The sequence below is a fragment of the Micrasema longulum genome, unplaced genomic scaffold (assembly GCF_059751315.1).
Source record: "Micrasema longulum isolate JH-2025_06_02 unplaced genomic scaffold, ASM5975131v1 h1tg001043l, whole genome shotgun sequence".
NCBI classification, from domain to species: domain Eukaryota; kingdom Metazoa; phylum Arthropoda; class Insecta; order Trichoptera; family Brachycentridae; genus Micrasema; species Micrasema longulum.
Window position 1 is genome coordinate 267,637 of NW_028278231.1, and position 21,000 is coordinate 288,636.

Consider the following 21,000-nt stretch of genomic DNA (forward strand, 5'->3'; position numbering starts at 1 on the left):
ATAATTAAATGATAACAAGTTCAATTTATATGTTTTTTGAATAATATAAAACATAAGTTTAAGCCATTTGTAAAACGAACTTATTAATTCAATAAACCCGTTTACCGGAAAAGCAGTCACCTAATTTTAAAATGTTTAATTTCAGATTAGATATTATCATATTTTTTGTTTTTTTTAAGACAAAAAGAATTTTAGTAATATTTCAATTAAAACGATAATAATAATAATAATTTTCATGGTATATAAACAAAACATTATAATTGCATACTACAGATACACTTAGGTAATAGATTTTTCTGGATTGTGTTTAGTCTGCCTTTTTTGCGACATTTTTGTGCAAAATAAACAATTACATTACTACCTACTAGTTAATTTATTATACAGTAATACAATATTTCATTACCACCATTTATTATTTAAGAATGTTATTGAGTACATTTTGTGATTTTTCTTGACGTAATTCAACTAACCATTTTTTTTTAATTTGTTTAATTGAATCCGGGTCATGGTTTTGCAATGTTTGGCTAACATGTTGAATATTTTGGGGCCCAGAAACCCGAATTTTTTTCGCCCGAATTCAGAGTTTGTGGTAGACCCCATCACCCATCCTCTAGTTTGACTTCTAGTAGTGTGGGGGTGTTTCTTTTGGGATTTGGTAGAGTAATTTTCACAAAAATTATTATTTTAGAGATGTATAATTGAACATCTCAAATTCGGCAAACAACTTGACGCCGGGGTACCTGAAGGGCTTTTTAAAAATTATTTAAATGATTTCAATATATTTATCGATTATAAATTATATATTTCTTGAAAGGTGCTTATTATTTTTATCCCGAAAATGATTTTATAATATCAGCTAACATATAAAAATATCCTTCGTGTATCTACATGTTATTTTCTTTTATTTCAGACCTATGGAAATCTCGTTCTGGATATGAAAAAAAGTAAGCATTTTGTTTTTAAATTTATTATTTTTTCATTGAAACATGAAACATGTTTTGACCAAATGACCTTATTATTTATTTAACATTTTGGACATAATATAAATTGTGTGTTAGCCGGTTTATTGCCATATGCTGATTTCTTTCAACCATCCAATAACATAAATGTGTTATTAGATAATTCAGGTTTCAAAACGTATTAAATAGAAAATAAAATTTAAAAATTTAAACATACCAAATTCACCATCATAACAATTTTTTTTTGCACCATCGGGTACTTAGAGCACTTCTTAGAGACTGGTTAATCAATCGTTTTACATAAAATTATACATAAGGGTAAGATGATCAGTCCTACATTTTATGTGCCGATCTATAGACTATAAAATATAGAAAGAAAAAAATGCCTCTACAAAAATAGTTGATTAATTTTATTATTTATTTCCCGCACCTAATGGTGTATAAAGCACTAAATTGATACTCAATTTGCAACATATCTTGATTTTTCATGTAGATCAGTCTGTCAGGACACAGTCCAGGTACCAAAAATCATATACTTTAATATTTTACATCGACCATTTTGGAAATCAAATTCGAGACATTTTGCAAAGTAGAAAAACGCATTGACTATTTGTTTCCAAGGCGGGCAAATAATTATTTAATTTTAATCTTGCTAAGAATCGAACCAGAGGCCTCAAAATATATTACAAACATATTATCAAATTAGGAATTTTAACAATATTAATTTAATATTATGTTTTGTACATGACACATTTTACTAGTGACCGACCGAAACCAATTTTTCAGCTGAAACCAAAACCAAACTTATGCTAAAACTGAACCGGTGGGCACTGCAATTTCATACAAAAATGCAGAAAAAAAAAACTACCAATCCATACCGAATGTGTGTTTGTCTCTTCGCTTGTGTTTGCTTCACGTCCCAATGAAGCATTCGATCGACGTGGTTTTTTGCAAAAATATAGCCAGAAAGCTGAAAAATGTAATTCGCTACTCTTTTTCTCAAAAAAATATCACTTTCTCCTGAAAATTTCTGGTGGAAAAATGTATTAATATTAAAATGGAAAAACGATGCTAGTCACCATAGACTAAAAGATCGTCGTTTTTCGCATAGTGATCGTTGGAGAACTAGCAATTGATGCAGGCTACTTTGTATCCGGAAGAAATAAATCATTTTATCTGTAAAATTCTTATTGTTGAACGATAAAACTGATTATTCAACTAATTTCTCCGTTACCATGCAAGTGAATCCACGGGTAAATACTAGCTAAACATACGAGTATATATTATTCCTATTGTTAGAATATTTCTGAGAATTTCCCTTATGTATCTGTTCAGAATGATATAAAAAGTCATCTTCAAAACCAATAAGCTGTAGATTCAAACTTTCTGATCTTATCGAATAAGAAAATAGGACCTTTTTTTGTTATTCGGCAACTTTTATCGAATAATGTTTTGGACCTTAACCCCTCTCACAATTGGGAATAAAATTTAATAATATGAATATATTACCTAAATCTTTTCTAGAATAAATATTACGATACCACTTTAAGAAAATGAATCAAATAAAAGAGCACTTACTTCAGGTATTATTAATTTATCTACGAACTAAATCTATTAGTTTCTACGCATGCACGAATGCATGTATTGACGGGGTCTTTGTTCAAGGTGCACGAAAAGAATGCTGTAATGTGTTGCAGCTTAGTTGAGTTTAGTTGAAAATTGGGGCGTCAATATTCATAAATATGTTATATTCTTAATTATCGATGGTTCAATTTTTATCGAAACTCGACCAGGCAGTGTCACAACACACTACCGCATTCCTCCGCGCACGTTCTCTTGTTTCGTCCTCCTCTTACGGAAGTAGTATTCGGATTCTCTGTCTCTGTTCACCGAATTCATAAAGGCCCGCAGGGCCAATTATATGAGGCCTGACGGGCCGAATTAACTAGCATGTAATAAGTCTGCGATAGCTGACTGTTATTATTTCAAATTACAGATTCTTCGCTGTTCAATGTTAATCGTTTACTAACCGAAATTTTTGTTGAGATATTGAATATATTTTATTTGTAAATTTTGTGCGGTCTCAATGAAATTATTCTGAGGGACAAATTTTTCTTTATTGCATTTAGATTGCGCTTAAAAAAAATGTGATGCGCAAATGGGCGTTATTTTAAGGTGCTCATCAGATCAGATCCTAACCAACCGAAGCCCGAGAGATTTTATTAGTATTTAGACAGACGCCGCGCTGTGACGCAGTTGGTTAGAAGGCAAACTGAATCTCGCGTCGCGGGTTTGATTCCCGCCAGTTGCAACTAGAAAATCATAAAACGTGTTTTTTTAAGTTGATCTGGGTGTTGTGTATTTTTATATCTTTTATTGCACCTAGAATGTTCAATGGTTTAAATTGGTGATACAAACTGGATGAAAAATAGTGTATAATCCTAAAACAATAAAATAAAAGAAATAATACTTAATTCAAGTAAAAATCTGAACAATATTAGAATAATGGAAAAATTTAATATTTGTATAGAAGATATTCTTATGCACTAACATTTCTTTAAGGGGATTTTCATGTGAAAATTTTTAACTAAATCATATTCATTTAATTACATTGAAATACTTAACAAGTGTAAATCTTGCATCCATGCAGGCTTACCTACAGAGGTAGAGAATTAGAAAATATATATTTTATATTTAAATGCTACGCATATCTTTTTACACATGCCTTGCATGAATGTATACGAGAAAAGGAAACCGCCAAATAATTTGATTTACTGAGAATGCTACCCTGATTTGCGATCGTTTTAGACATTTGTAGAACCAATTGTTTCTTCACTCCATCTTTTATGTACTTGAGATGTTTCTTTTGATTTTTTTTTCCAAAATACAAGCTGAGCGACATGGTCATAGAAATCGATTTTTGCCTACAAAGACCTGAAATTGTCTTTATGTCGTAAAAATAAATGAGTTCGACATCCAACTGTAATAAAACTTTAGATTATATTGATACCATAACCTTTGGATTGGAATGATCTTTGACCGGCTCATAACCATCATGCCACAGATTTTCTCACATAGGATGTGTTGTTTTTAAAAATCATTAATTTTAATGAACGACTAAGCATATTACAGTTTCCGAAAATGCCAAACAAGATATATCTTTAAAACATATTTTCATTTACAAGGCAATTAAATATATTAAGGGTAGGCTTAGGTTATCTCAGATAGCCTAGAGACGTCATAAAATAGCTTAACGTAAAATGCGCACAATTGTTCTACCTCTTATTATATTCCTTAGTTATTTGAATATATTTTTCACTCTAAATGTATTTAAACAGAGAGTGAAAACAGTTTTGAGAAGGGGATATGGAAGCATTGATTTGTTTATTCATTATTTTTCCATTATGAACAAAGATTAATAATTAATTATCATTTAATCTGCTCATGTATTTTATAACATTATGTACCTAGCTGCTTTAAACCTTTGGCTGCATTTTTTTAGCTTATTAAAAAAATTAATATACATATATATATATATTATTATAATTTTTTTAAAACCAACTTAACTTCTAAACACAGTTCTATATTTTATTACTTTATATTGTATTTTTTTAAATTTATGTTGTTAATACACTCATCTTTTTATTTTTATACCAACTTTACTTCTCAACACTGTTCCTATCTTTTATTTCTTTATATTGAATTTATTCAAAAATGTATGTTGTTTATACACTTATCTTCTTTTTTTTATACCAACTTTATTTCCAAACACTGTTCTATCTTTTGTTGCTTTATATTGTATTTTTCAAATTTAATGTTGTTTATATACTCATATATTATATAACTTTCATGTATGTAAAAGCCTTATGGGCGTGAAAAATTAATAAAATAAAATAAATAATGAAAATTATATGACCTCACTGAGGTTACCCACGCCGAGGACACTTAACAATATACTTTTATACGTATGGACATTTACAGGGCTAACGATCTTTAATTAGTTGGTTTAAGTGGCCACTTAACACACTGTGTAACATTCACCATTCTTCCTACATTCAAATATTCATATTTTCTGAATTCTCTAATCTATTGACTTTTGTGAAGTAAAAGTGACGAAACTTTTGTTGATGGGGATGAGATTAATCTAGCTAAATTTTTTTATCTACTATGCAACGCCTGAAAACACTTTTCACACTTCGTTCTGTACCAGTTAATGAAATCAACAATATTATGAATTGTTTGCAAACAAAGCTGGACTTTACTCCTTGGGAGTTATTAAGATTAAAATTATTCAAAAAAAAAATCCCTTCACTTGCAATAAATTTAAATTTAAATTATTGGAAAGTTATTTTTTTAGATTTAAATTAAATTCGGTGCTTATTGAATATTCGTTGCCGTTTCATTTTTTTGTTAAATTTTTTTATGTTTTTTGGAAATAGTAATATTTTTCTCAATTTTGTTTGAACAAGAAGCTAATTAATAATCCTTTAGTCAGCTTAAAAAATAGTATTTTGAAACACAGACGACTCTATTTGTTCGTTTATTTGTTAACTAAACAACTTTATATTCTTTTGTCAGTTTTTCTTTTCAATTATAATGATTTCATAGGTTGTTTAGTAAGTAATTACCAGTGCCATTAATTTATCACTTTTCGTATCTAGTATAAAAGACATAAAACTAAACAACGCCAAAATATTTTTTTTCGTATATGCTATTTTATGGCTCAAATTTGTTACTAGGTATGGGTCAGATACACATGTACGCAACACAAGACTTATACACAATGAAGGCTTGAATGTACCAAGCTTTAGTAACAATTATTGGTCTTTGTTATTTTCATTATGCGTTTTGTAATATAAATAATATAGATATACATGTATACCTAGTTTTTAAAACTGTCTGAATATTTTGTTATTATCTCTGTTTATTAAGTTGGTCTTCTTTGTTTATTCTCATATGTAAAAACATTTACAAAAAAGTATATTGTTAAGTGTCCTCGGCACAGGTAACCCCAGTGAGGTCACATCATTTTTTATTTATGATTATAGTTTGTAAGAGTTAAAGAGTTAAGCCAAAGAATTCAAAATTTTCTAAAATGCTTACGCACATTACGCTTACAGCATTTATCTCACATTTAAGAAAAATGGCTGATTTGCTATAAGATTTTTTTTAAGCCTCTTTTATATACATTCCTATACATTAACTATTTTTTTGTTTTAATACAATTTTCGAATTCATTTTAATGTGTTTTGTTAAAAGTTTACTTTAAAAACGTGAAGGAGAATAGTTTGGCCTTCTCGGTCGGGTCTCTTCAGCTAAAATGCCTTATTTACGCGACGCAGTTGAGCAATATAAAAGTCCTTATTGTTCCCACTGTTTCTCTCGAGTAGCATACAATGCGAAATACCTTTCCAGTCCCACTAAACGCAGATCAAGGTCTTGCATGACTCTCGGCTTCGGCATATCTCTTGGAGCCACCCACTCTTCCGTGACGATTTGGTAAAAAAAAACATTCCTTGTGTTTACGTGTTGCTCGGTGGCGGGCAAGAGGTTAAGAAGCTATTCGTAGGCGACTTTCTTTGTTTGTATTGGTCCTTTTTTTTTAAATAAAGGAGTTGCATATTTTTTGCCTTGCTTTTTATGTACAAGACCTATATAAACTGCAATAGGTATGTTCCTTCTAATTTATTGACCATAGTGTGAGGGTCTGCTGGTGAAAACATACAGGAGAAACCGGACTATTGACAGGCATAAGCAGATCTTCTATTCCATTTTAAGAGCGTTAGGCATTTTGTGTCCTATTTTTATTAATTTCAACAATCACCTTTACTATTTTTACCATGTATGATATTACCTCACGCGCTAAGTTCTTATGACTATTACTGTTACGATATCTTCTAGGTCCTCATCCAAACTTCTGCATCGCGCCTCCAGCTGCATTCGCTCTAAGCTGAAAATGGGACAATGCATCAACAAATGAGGGACATCTTGGGGTGTCTTATTATCACATGGACAGCTATTGATTTCTGAGAGCTTAAAACGGTGAAGATAGTTCGTAAAACATCCGTGGCCTGTAAGGATTTTAGTCAGTTCGGAGCCAACTCTCTGCGTTTTCTTGAAATCTAAAACATGTTTGTCTCGGTCAGCTCGTAGGGCACCGAGGCTTCTAATTTTTCGGAAAATCCTATTGAATGAAGATGATTGAGAATCGTCTTTTGATCGAAGTTTATTTTTTTTACCAATTCATGACTTGTTTGGCGACCGTCTCCTTCAAAAGTACCAAAAGTACGTAAATCTTCCAAGCACAAAAACTTAAATTTTTAAAAGGACACTAAAATATGTATATTTTATAAGCAGTACATTTACAAAGCATTGTTTTTTGGAAAATTATGGATGTAAAAATTCAAATAAAAATATGCAAATAGATTTCTCTTAGGTACCAAAAGAAATAAATTATGTTTATTCCACCGGGTTCATTTTTTATTCTATAGTCTTTTCAGAAACGATCAATAATTTCATGTTTATATCATCTAGAAAGATGAATGAACAATTAATTATTATACCAATTACGATATAATCGAATAAAACAAATAAGTTTATTTCTTACAGTTAGACATCGTAATTTCCTTGAATTCTATCATTTATATAGAGTGAAAATAATGGAGATTGGACATTTTGTGGTCATTACTTTCACAAAACCATAAATTTCACTGATTTACTACCATAATTATGTGGAAACTTAAGAAGTCTTTAGAAATTTCTCGCAGAATTAGAGACTTGACTATACTATTTACCAAGAAAATGGACGTTTCAAAAGAAAGTAATTTGCGGGGTCCAGTATATTATTTTTATCCAACACATTTCAATTATTGTCAATAGCGATTGAAATTTGAATATCGGGGTAATAAAAATACATTATCATTATTACGGATAACATATATAGCGCCATTTACGTAGTATAATAAATTAAGGGCGCTTTACAAAAGTAATTCTAGCAATATTGAATACAAATCGATGTGAGGTTCGGTTAGATCAATCAGTAGACAAATTAAAATAGGATAAATCAGACATTTCCAACCTGGGAGGTGTGGACTATTGTCAAGGGAAGTATCGAAGTATTTAATGAGAAATCATTTTCGTACCATGATATCAACAAATAAATAAAATGTTTAACGTAGCATTAAAAATTCAGCGAAATAATTTTCATTTTTCTGCTTCGTAGTGTAATAATCAGCGCATTTTTCTACCATGCAAGAGGTGTTGGGTTCAATTTACGACATGGTTGATATGAAATATCATTTAAAAGGGTGTTTTTACACTAAAATATTTCATTGTCCCTAGACTGGTACCCGAAGCTTAAGACTGATCACCTTACCTTAATGTTACAAAACTGATCAAGATACGTTGCGATTGGTGTACCAATACAGTGCCCCATGAACCACTAGGTGTGGAAAGGAAATGAATTTTAATTTTTTACATGCATACGTTTAATTCATATTAAAAATATATTATTTGAAATTCCTATTCAAAAAATGTTAGGGTGGCGCGCTAAATATATATTTTTTTGGAGGCGTAGTAGCATGATCTTAGAATATATTAGTTTGACATTAATATGAATCAATTTCAATACAGTAAAATTTGTAATCGTTTGGTTATATTATTTTAATGATACTTACTTAATTATTCATTTAAAAAATACCCATCTTAAAAAAATATATTATAAGATAAATCATCTCGCTTTTTGTTGGTCTCTTTGTCACTAAACACAGTGTGGGATGAATAAGGATCGGTATGGCTTATCTCAAAGCTTCTTGTTTGTCTTTGCTTCATGTACCTATATATTATGTTCTGTTTATTCTGTTTCTTTATGTGAGTTTTGTAAATAGCTTAGGCTGTAAATTTAATAAATAAACAAGTCAAATTTTATGTATGTAATCACCGTTTGATACAGACAAGTACGCAAAAAATATTCTAGAAGATAACTTACAATTTATAATCATAAAATTCGTAATTACAAGCTGAACAAAATGTACTAGGTTTATAGCGGTCTACGTAATGACGTTTTTTTTATAATGTTACCGCAAAAATGTTTCATGATTATTTTATAAATTCAGATATACAATGAAACCCCCCTTCCTTTTCACGAAACATTAAGACTTATATCTTTCTTCAGTTTCGCATATTCACTATAAATATATAAGATGTATACCGCCAAAGACACAAAATTGCAATATCAATAATGTATAAATCTGTAAATAAATTATAAGTTTGGGCTCTACTTTGGAACAACTTAATTTGTCAGCATGCGTCGCACTCCGAGTATAAACACAAGTTGGTACATGATTACAACACCAGGTTAACTAGTATGGCTGTACTAGAGCTAGCTGTTCCTAGATATTGCAATAAATGTGGCAAAAGAACACTGCATTACAGTAAACCTAAAATATTTAACATGTTACCAAACAATATTAAAAATACTGAGTTAAATACAGAAGTAAGGCGTATGCTCAAATTATGGTTAATCGAAAAAAGTTTTTTGTATTACTGATAGTTTTTAATTTTTAAAAATTTAATAAAATATTACATAATATGTTATGTTTTTTCAAGTAAAATAATTTTTAATCTAAGTTAAGTATGAATAATCGAAGCAATTCATAAGAACCTACTGATGAGTTGTATGTATACAACTAAACAGGACTTTAATTTTAGACTATTATGTAAATATTTTTGAAAAACAAATAAAAAAATTAAAAAGCGAAAATTTAGTATGTGTTTACAATCAAACCGCGAAAAGAAAAAAACACAGTAACTCTAAAAGCTTTTATTTTACCCTCACGGCAGTATTGTCAATTTGTGATCAATCAAATACGCATGGTCAGTACAATCACCTTTTTCTAATTTCCCAGTATGACAGTGAAGGAATACAGTGTTAGTTCGAAATTGAGACCGCGGCAAAATTCACCTCTTCGTTTACATTCCAAACACCTCCTCCCTTTCAAGCTCATATACAACTGCCCATGTGGAAAGTGTACTGTAGAAAAATCTCCCCTCTCGTTTACCATCAAATATATATATTTTTTTTTTTTTTTTTCAATCACGCGTAAAGAAACATTTCCCACCTTTTTTTATTTATTTTCTTTTCCTTTCCTTTTTTGTCATTTTCTTATCAAAGACTAGTAAGAAATTATATTTATTTATTTATTTATTTGACGGACTTATGCAGTCTATTCTAACAATGGTAAATACAATTTCTTATAATAAATACAAGCACTAATAAAATAAAATACAATTAAATAAAATTAAAGCTAGGACCAAAAAAAAAAATACTACCTCAAGACGAGATCCGGTGTATCTTAGTAAATTTTTAAATCTATAAAGACTTACACAAAAAAAGTCCAGATCTTGTCTCGAGTTTACAATACGACACAATCGGGACATTGGTGCATGCAAGCCATAGTTTGTGCTGTGTTGATCAAGGAACAGCACATTATTATTTCGCAACCGGCGGATCGGAACATTGAAGATTGAACATTTAACGGACATTGCTAGTTCTATATTAACATTTATTTTATGTTATTGTTTTTTTGCATACATTTTGAAACTAAAAACTAAATGACAGCTTTAATTTTTTGATTGGTGTGTAGAAATTTACATTTATCAATGTTAAAAAAATTTACCGGGCAAAAAGTTAGGAAAACGATTGTATTTTTTACATGCTTTTTAGTTTAATCAAAAATATTTGAATATATGTCTAAATGCCTTGACTTATGTTTCCTTTTTCTCAAAATATCTTTATATTTAATTTGTTGAAATATTTTCCAAAGATGATCAACATGAAATGGCGTGTTTTTCAAACATTTCCTAATAAAATCGTACTCCATGTTTATTCATTCTATTTCAAAAGATTTTTATCACGTTAAGATATTTTCGTGCTAATGCAAAAGTTGCAAATTTGCATTTTTGACAGTTTTGAGTAAAATATACCCTCAAATTAAACGATGCACACAGTACCAAAATAGCGAATTTGAAATTGTGTAACAGGACCGAGATCTGACCAACTACCATTTCATCTAACTGAGTAAGTACCCATCTATGTCATGCCAAATTCGTGAATATTTCTTTCGAGACTTTGGCATTTAATACGTTTTAACTTATTGGCTTAATTTGTAAAATGGCGAATATGGTAAATTCGCAATACCCGTGCTTCTGACTGAATGTTATCTGTACCCTTCACGGCTCTGCGCCCTCTCCACAGCTCCATATAGGGTCGCCCGTGACGTGACGTTTTCACCTGGTCGATCCATCGAGCTGCAGCTCTGCCTCTGCTTCTTCGTCCTGGCACACTGCCCGTGATGATTATTTTCTCCAGATTTTCTTGGTCACGTCTAGCTATATGTCCGAAGAACCGCAGAATATGTTGGCAGCATATGGCCGATAGGCGAACTTTTACATTGAGTTCTTCCAGTATGAAGATATTTATTCTTCTAGCTGTTCATGGTGTTCTCAGCATTCGACGCCAACACCACATTTCGAAGGACAATTATTTTCTCCTGCTTGCGTATTTTAAGTATCTACGTTTCTGCGCCATATAAGAAGATTGGGAACACAAGCGTTCGCACATTCACAAGCGCACGCAAATTCTTTATGCTTTCTTTTTTTTAGAAAAAAAAATCTTATTAAAATTACATAATCTTTCAATATGTATAATTGATTTAATTATTCAATAATTTCAATTTTAATAAAATAAAACAATAATAATTTTTAAAAAACATTTAAACCATACGAAAATTCCACAAAAAAATCAAATAATGCATTTCCAACAAATCTTGCAATGCCAAAATCAACAATGTTATAAAAAAGAATTTTCAATAAATCTTCTTAAAAAATACAATTTTAAGATATTTAACTACATGAATCTTGTTTAGTAACAAGATAAATCAATTAATGACACCAGTTCTAAACTTCAAATCTCAATATCTAAAAATGACGTTTATGCACATTCGCGACTTCAGCGTTGACCCGACGATGTGTGATATAACCAGAAGACATCAAAATAAAAAACCGCCTTGTTATTTTTAAAAAAGATAATAAAATAAATAAATAATGCTTAACTTCACTTTTATATAAAATCTTGATGTTAGAAACCGTAAAAGAAGAACGAAGCTTAAACCCATTCTCGGCCACTGCCATTCTCCTGGCAAGGTTAATATAATTTACCAAAATACAAACTGGTATGTATACTCTCGGTGTGACACAACAAAGATACCTCTTTGCAAAAATCATGCGGACTTTTGGCATTATGTTATTCGAATTCAAGGAGGAATGTACAGAAAATGGCCGAGGTCTTTCATCCAAAGAAACGAATATCTCTCATCCTTCCTTAATTTCTCATCCCATTATTTTTATTCCATTTCCTTTTGCTCCTGGTCAACTGTATGTTGTTTTTATATTATTTTTCTTTTGTGAAACCCAGAATTGTTTAGTTATTTGTCATTTATTTGTATTTTTTGTCCAATTTTGTATGACTGTATTTGTTTCGGCCTCCGTGGAGTGTTGGTCAAGATGCTTGACTCCCACACGGAAGGTTTCATTTTTCATTCCCGGTTAGAACACAATTTTTTTTTGTGATTTTTGTCATTTTTTTTATTTTTTAATTAGGTCTCCTGGCCTATTGTGGTGTAAAAAAAAAACAAATAGCTATTACTTCGAACCTTATTGCTCTAAATTTTAACTGTTTTTTTACGTATTTCGATACTGTTTTTTTCATTATTTGGAATTCTTTACATCTGTTTCTTTTTATATTTATTTTGTAAAAAAATATAGTGTTTTTTTTAATAGGCTTCATAAGCGTATACAAAATTTAAAAATAAAATACACATTATACGTATATAAAACAACGGTTAGCTCTGATATTTTTTTTGTTTTCCTTAATCCTGTCTGCTGTTATTTTGATAATTAAATTATGCCTTCAACATAAAACCTGTGGTATCTGCATATTTCAATGGTTCATTATTTGAAATTTATTTAACCCTTTTCTTACTGTCTCAAAAACATCCGTGCGTTATGGTGCTGTGTAGTCATTACACATTCATGCCAAAAATAAGATATTTTAAATCAAAAAAATATTATATGTATACGCAATTATTTACAGTTGAAGTCGAAAGTAATAACATTTAAAACTTATTGTCGAAAACATGAAAAAACTATTAGCTACTAGCTGGCGTCTGGCAGAAGTACTGCCAACTTTGCTGTTCGCGCGTGTGACGCATGAAATTGTCTCTCTCGTTTCCGAATATGCCTGTTTAATCAAGAGGGAAAAGTAAAAAGTGTTTGAAACAATTATATATTCGGTTACTCTTTTACTTCATACTCCGTAACATGTGACACATTGGTTAATTTTCCATTTTTTTAAAATACATTTTATAAATTTATTGCATAAAATTAGTATACATATTTAATAACAGAGAATCTATATAAAACTCATTAATATAAAATGAAAACGAAGTGTTCTCTGTTTATGAAAGTATCCATCTATTATGGCTCAGCCCGTTCTAAGATGGAGATTTTTTTAATTTTTGAGCATTAGTAGTCCTATACTAATAAAACAATAACATAAAAAAAACTATAACTACTTAATTATAAATGCCTAGCTAATCAAATGAAAGAAATTAAAAATCGTTATTATACAAATATAATGTATATATATGTGCCAAGAATACATGTTACTCAAACATAAATAATACAGTATAATTTATAATAAAAAAAACAAATATAGATCAATGAAATACCCAAAAATATAAATAACAGGTGTACCAATTAATATTAATAAAGTAATGCGTTTTCTTATAAACATATATTTTTCAAAAAAATCTCTCGCTTCACTATTTATACATACAGTTATTTTTTTATTTTTTTTACATTTTGAGTCTTATATATTTGGTAATAAATCATTGAACATTTTTGGAGCAATTACATTATATTGTTTTTTTACCAAAGGTGGTTCATACAAAGGGGACAATACAGTTAGTCTGTGTTGCTGAACGAGTGTTTATATTTTGCTGGGTTCTTTTGACCTCACTTAATTTATCATAAAATTTTAGTAGCAGGCACCTCACAAACAATTGTCTAACATCCAATATCTTTAACTCGGCGAACAGATCTTCTGTTGGATACCTAGAGGGGTTTTTCAGAATGATCTTCATGATCCATTTTTGTGCTGTTTTCCCTGGTTCGAGGATTAAACGAGAGCAACCTCCCCGAGCTAAATTGCAATATGATAGTGTGCTCTGGTAAAAAGCAAAGTAAATTTGCCTCATAAGCTGAGCATTCAAGATATTTCTTAGGCTTTTATAAATGAATGCTGATTTCTATTTGCTTGGATATTTCTGTAATTTGATCTTTCCGGCTTAGTTTAGAATCGTTTATGACCTCTAAGTATTTTATTAAATTTACTTGTTCTAAATTTTCACATTTCCACAAAGTTAGGTATACGCAGGTTCTGTTTTTTTTGTGATACTGAAGCGAATGAATTTGTTTTTTTTAAATATTTAAGTTGAATTAATTTATTGTCCAACAAATATTTTACGCATCGGATACCTTTTTAACATTTTTGTTTTGCTTTCATCCAAGATTCGAACATCATTACCGTGTCATCATTGTATTAATGATTTATCTACAATTTTTATTAAAATGCTTTTTTGTTCCCTATGAGTATTAATTATTTAATAAAAAAATATTTTCACCGATACGTAAATGTTTAACTTAGTAATTTCTAAAATATTACTATTACTTATCCAACTAATTCGAATGTTACACAGTGTGTAAAGTGGCAACTTAAACCAGCCAGTGACAGGTCATAAGCCCTGTAGATGCCTAGACTTCTATATTACCTTATCTTAAATGTTCTTCATCTCTGTTGAAATATGTTAATATAAACAGCTCCCCAGGGAGTTGAATCCAGTTCTTGTCTACAAAAATTTGAACAAACTCAAAATATTGTTGATAAATCCACCTGGTCCATGAAGAAGTATAGAAATTGAAAAAGCAACATTTTCAGGCGCTGCCTAGTATGTAGATGATAATTCAGTTGGATGAATCTCACCCGCATAAATAAAGGTTCTTTAACTTCACAAACATCAGCAGATGAAAGAATTGAAGGAATATAGATGTTCAAATATGGGAAGAATGGTGAATGTTACACAGTGTGTAAAGTGGCAGGTCATAAGCCCTGTAAATGCCTAGACTTATATATTACCCTCTCTTAAATGTTCTTCATCCCTGTTGTAATATATTAATCTTGCTTTTATTGATTATTTTAATTTATTGTTTTTATGGAGGTATTAAAATTATCAGATGCAATGTGTACTCGGTAAACACCACCGGAGAGATAGAGTTAACCCACATCATTATTATTATGTTTGAATTATTTTAAGTTAACAATATTTTATTGTTTCTGGTCTGAAATCTGATGCGTGAGACTGTTCACCGTTCTTTCCATGTTACAAAAATGATCCAGATTTGCTGCAATTAAAGTACAAATGCAAGGCCTATGCACTAGTGGGTGCTGATAGGGAAATTATAAAACATAAATTTGTTATAAACTAAGTATTTTAGGAAACATAAAACAGCTTCTTTTATTCGCAAATAAGCTTTCTTTAGACAGCGTAAACTAGTCGGTTGCAGACGAGTTATTTTTGAGTTTATGCGTTTCGCCTTCTTTATATATGTATCTGAATGCGTAGTTTGAAGCTATTTCCAGTCTTCACAACTTTAAAATTAAACATATGCGATAGTTAAAGCAAGGCGTATAATTAAAATATTTCTATTTAAATTTGATGCAACAGAGAGGAAAAACATTTTTAAGAAGGGAATATTGGAGTCTAGGCATTAACAGGGCTTATGACCTATCTTTGGCTGGTTTATTTTATTTATTTTTATTTTATTTTATTTGGGATTTTTACAGCTATTACATAAACAAAATTAGTTAAAAAATCTTAACAATACTAAAGCCAATTAAAAAAATCCACTGTAAATATAATGACACATAAAATATAAGAAAAGAAGTTTAGTAATTGTATTTGTGTGACGTTTGTATTTATGTGTATTTGAATGTGTGTATGCGTTAATGAATAAGGCAGAGGATACATGTGCGTGTGGGAATTAATGAGAGAGAGGGTGCGTGTGTGTGGGTGCGTAAGTATAAAAAAATAATTGTTTAAAACTTGTAAATTATATTCAAAATGGTACAGTAAAGAGCTTAGTAAAAAGTTAGAAACCTTTTTGTTAAAATTCAAATGACGAAATGACATAAATTGTATTTTTTTTTAAAGTGTGTTAAATTTCAAAACCGTATTCTGAAAAAAAAAAGCATTTTATTTTTAAATTTAACTGATTCACATCAAATGAATAATGTGCGACGAGTCCTATACAATACAGTAGGTAACCACAAAATACAGTAAATACGAAATAATGACAACAATAAAATAAGGTTTGACAATACGCGAACGTTGATTCAAAACGAACACACAAATGCATATTATATGCACCTACATAATATATAAATAAAAATAACATATAAGTTGATAGAAATTATTCGGATTATAAAAATCAGGTGTCACAAACAGTTGGCCCGCAGTACGGGGATACATAATTATATTAAAAGATCTTCACACTATAAAACTTATATTTGTTCGGGGATAGAGAGCAACGGAGAGGAGGATGCGGACAAAGACAATTTATTACCTTATATTAATTTATTTAGTTTAAGCGGCCACTTTACACACTGTGTAACATTCACCATTCTGCCCATGTTTTAACATCCACATTTCCTCAATTCTTTTATCTGTTGACTTTTGTGAAGTAAATGAGATGAAACCTTTATCATGCGGGTGAGATTCATCCGGCTGAAACAATTCACCTACTAAGCAACGCCTGAAAACAATTTTCCAATCTTGTATACTTCTTCTTTTACCAGGTTGTTAATTCAACAATGTTTTTAATATGTACAAATGCTTGCAGACTGGCTAGATTTTCTCCCCAGGGAGTTGTTCATATTTAAATTTGTTACAACAGAGAGGAAAAAAAAATGTTGAGAAGGGAATATGGGAGTCTAGGCATTTACAGGGCTTATGACCTGACCACTTTACACACTGTGTAACATTCACCATTCTGCCTATGTAAGACAGGTCATAAGCCCTGTTAATGCTTAGACTCCCATATTCCCTTCTCAAAAATGTTTTCCCTCTCTGTTGCAACAAATTTAAACATAAACAACTCCCTAGGGAGAAAATCCTGCTAGTCTGCAAGCATTTGGACATACTCAAAACATTGTTGAAAATATTTCTAAATTAATAAATAATGATCCTTACCTTATTGATTCTATAAATTATACATTAAATAAAGAATACAAAATAAATCAAGGCGTATAATTAAAATATTTCCATAATATTTTACATAAATTTAATAAATCATTATCCTTACCTTATTGGTTCTTTAAATTATACTTTATATTTCATATATTTCTTATTTTTATCAAAATTATATATTTGTCTTATTTTCTATTCAATCAAACGTAATTTTCTTCACATTTACTGTAGTGGATAAGGTTTGTAAGTACGTATTATTTCTATTTCAATATTTATATATTATTAACGCGCTTTTTTCTTAATATTGAAATTTGCTATTCTGTTTTCTGGATTATGTTTTAAACGATGTACAATTTCTATTCTAATATTTTTATATTATTGACGTTAATATTTTCTAATTATTTCAATTTCCTATTCTGTTTCCCGGGCCATGTTTGTGACTGCATGTAATTTATTTTCTATCGATTTACTCTTCATATGGTAGCACTGGTAGAAATGCGTTATTTTTGGTTTTTTTTATGGCAGCAATTTATACATTTTATTAAATATCTACATATATATGTCGCCGCCAAATAGTTAAATCAGCCACTTAACTGAGCGGCTAGGGAGCTCATTAAATGCCGGTATTCAACTGAATAGCTAGGCCGTTCGTAGAATAAACGTTCAACGAATGGGTTAAACGTCACTAACCCTCTATTTAATACAATTTCATTTTAATACAACTTTTATTTCTTTTGTGAATTTAGGTTCGGTTAGATTTGGTTAAAATAAATAATTTTTGAAAAATCTTCATAAATAATCCTTAACTTAACTTAATGAGATACGTAAAAAAAACTTTTTCATTATAATTAAACGCAGTCATGCTGGATGAAGCATTTTTAAGTATTTGGAATTTTCCAAAATATTGATAATGCTGATTTTATATATTTTTTTTTCTTAGTACTTTGAACTAAAAGTTATGATCAAATTAGAAGTACTTCATAATAAAGCCATGAGGATAGTGCTAAAGAAAAGTAGATATAATAAAATGGAAAAAAGGTGAGACGAACTTAATAGGGAATGTGCAGCCTACCCAGAATTTGGTTTCAATGACTGATTTAGAATAAATGATTTTTGGTTACGCCGAATATCACAGTTAAAATTCTATTTGAATTCGTTTTATATCATTAAATTGCAATTTTAATTAGTATGAATTCAAAAAATTCATAAACGCGCTGTGATTGGCTGTTCACTTTGTGACGTCACAGGCCGCGATCGTGACAAGTAACAACTAGACGTACCGTAATAATCTGTGGGTGGCTTTGCGTGCGGTTTGTTTATGTGTTGTTTCCTGTGAACAATTTAGTGGAACGGTTATATTTAACTATAAAAAGGTTAAGAAAGATATATAATATCTATTTATTATGTCGGAAATCGGTTTTGTGAAAGCACAGTCGGATAATTTACCAAAAATAGATGCTTTCATGATGGCTGCATTTTTTTCAAACACGGACTTTATAAAGCTAGGGTTTCCTAGGACAGCGGTGCCCGTATCTTAACGGCCGTAGTGAACGGTGATGCGGTGGACAGCCGTTGTAACAGTGACTAGAAAATGATTTTCTAGGAAAACGGTGTTAAATGGTGTTGATAACACTGTTTTCCTAGGAAACCACTCTCTAGTCCCCGTTACAACTGCTGTATACCGCATCACCGTTCACTACGGCCGTTAAGATACGGGCACCGCTGTCCTAGGAAACCCTAGCTTAAGTGCCGAAATAAAAGGAATAAAAGCTTCAAGGTATGTTTATTAAGTAAAATAGTATTATATGTGGTATTAATAGTATTAGTTTTCATCAGTTGTCCCAACTACGGGTTTTTTCTGCTTTAAATCTTGAATTTCACTCTTTGCTTTTCATACTTAACCTTAAATATGAGTTGTCATTATTATGACGAAGGAACGTATTGTTTACCTAGGTACTCATAAATATTATTTATATGCCGAGTTGATTCAGTAGGTTGTTTTAGGGATGTCAGTATCCATATTGTCATGATAATTTTAGTAATCGTACCATACTTAAGTGCATTTTTAACATAAATGTTTATGTTCATTGATGATATGAATAAAAACACTCCCCAATACCACCGTAGTTATACTAAAGTACTTGACGATTTTTTCAGGTCATGCAGAGCAAATTATGGAGATAGTGCCATTGGATATGTCCAAGTAAAATGAGTGGGCGATATTTGTATAGTGAAGGCTCGTGTAACTCCTGAACATCGGGTGCGCTTCAAAGCATATTCGGTTGTTTTAACGTGCAATGAAACAGAGCAAGTTATAGAGTCATGCAAGTGTGAAGATTGTCCAGCGTCAGAAGGTTTGTAATATATATTCATACTGTTGGGCTTTTAAGCATATATATCTTAAGTCTCAACGATGAGCTGGTTATAATATAAAATACCCTTTTTATTTCATACTTACTTTGTACATCATAATAAATTTAATAAATCTATTTCATTTGTTGATTAATGGCTTATGAGGATATTGCCATTAATATTTTATATATATTTGGCTCACCTCTCATAATGTTTGACAGAGTCAGCATGTCTTATTCATTGCCTCCTTATTTATACTTCATTGTTGTCATTTTAGGTGGTTGCAAACATGCCATTAGTATGTTGTCATGGCTACATCGAAGAAGCGAAGATCCCCCGAAGACGTCTATAGAGTGCTACTGGAAGCGCTCAAAAATGTCTGCCATCGGGACATCCTTGAAGTTCATCAAAGCAAAGGATTTAGGAAAGGCAAGGACCAGTTTGCCGGAAAGTGATAGATCCTTTTTAAAATGTGTAGTTGAAAGAAGCATCGAGTTGGGTTGAAGAGATGTCCAACTAGTTAAGTACTACGTTAAACCGACAGAATTGGAAAATTTATCCATTCATAGCATGGCGTGCACGTTCTTCTCGGAGAATATTGGGTCAACATCAAAAGGTTTTTTTAATTATTGCCAAAGCAGGATGGGTGCTGCTTTATGTAATAAAGCAGCGAAAGAAACTCTCGGGCAAGCAGACTGTCCCTTATGGCACAACTTAAGGTATGGCCGCATAACGGCATCTAAGGCCTACGAAGCGTCAAATTGTCAGACATTGGAAGGCTCTCTCGTAGAAAGCATTCTTGGTGCTAAAGTGCCTGATAATATTTTTTTACAGCGAGGTAGACTTCTAGAAGATGATGTTTTGCGAGAAGTAGAAAAAATACTCAAGACCACGTTAAAAAAGTGTGGCCTTATTCTTTGTGGCGATCATCCATATTTAGGAGCCTCACCCGACGCATTGGGAGATGATTTTATCATAGAAATAAAATGTCCAAATAGCGATACTACATTTAAAACTTATTTTACAGCGGACAACAAGCCAAGTCAGAAATATATGGCTCAAATTCAAATGCAAATGCACTTTTCAAAAAAAAAGAAAGGAATTTATTGTGTTGCCAAGCCGGATTTTGAGAAAACCAAAGAAATCAGTATTACATATGTAGACTATGACCAAATTAGTTGTGAACAGTTGATGGAAAAGTGTGAAATGTTTTGGTCTGAAGCTATTTTTAAAAAATTAAGATTTTAAGTTTGTAATAAAAGATTTCTTTCATACATCACTAAATGCAGCCCGAGCGATCACTTTTGAATGTATTTGAATAAAAA

At 30.8% G+C, this 21,000-nt stretch overlaps 1 protein-coding gene and 1 long non-coding RNA gene across 2 annotated transcripts in view; both read left to right on the forward strand.

Annotated features, from left to right (window-relative positions):
• Positions 1 to 21,000, forward strand: part of LOC148277368 (gonadotropin-releasing hormone receptor-like) — a gene marked incomplete at its 3' end in the record, with an annotated part of 247,547 nt that overhangs the window by 198,439 nt on the left and 28,108 nt on the right. The window lies entirely within an intron of this gene.
• LOC148277369 (uncharacterized) lies at positions 19,120 to 20,773 on the forward strand. Its single transcript, XR_015823507.1, has 2 exons — positions 19,120 to 19,677; positions 19,953 to 20,773. It is a non-coding gene; the product is annotated as an uncharacterized LOC148277369 (long non-coding RNA).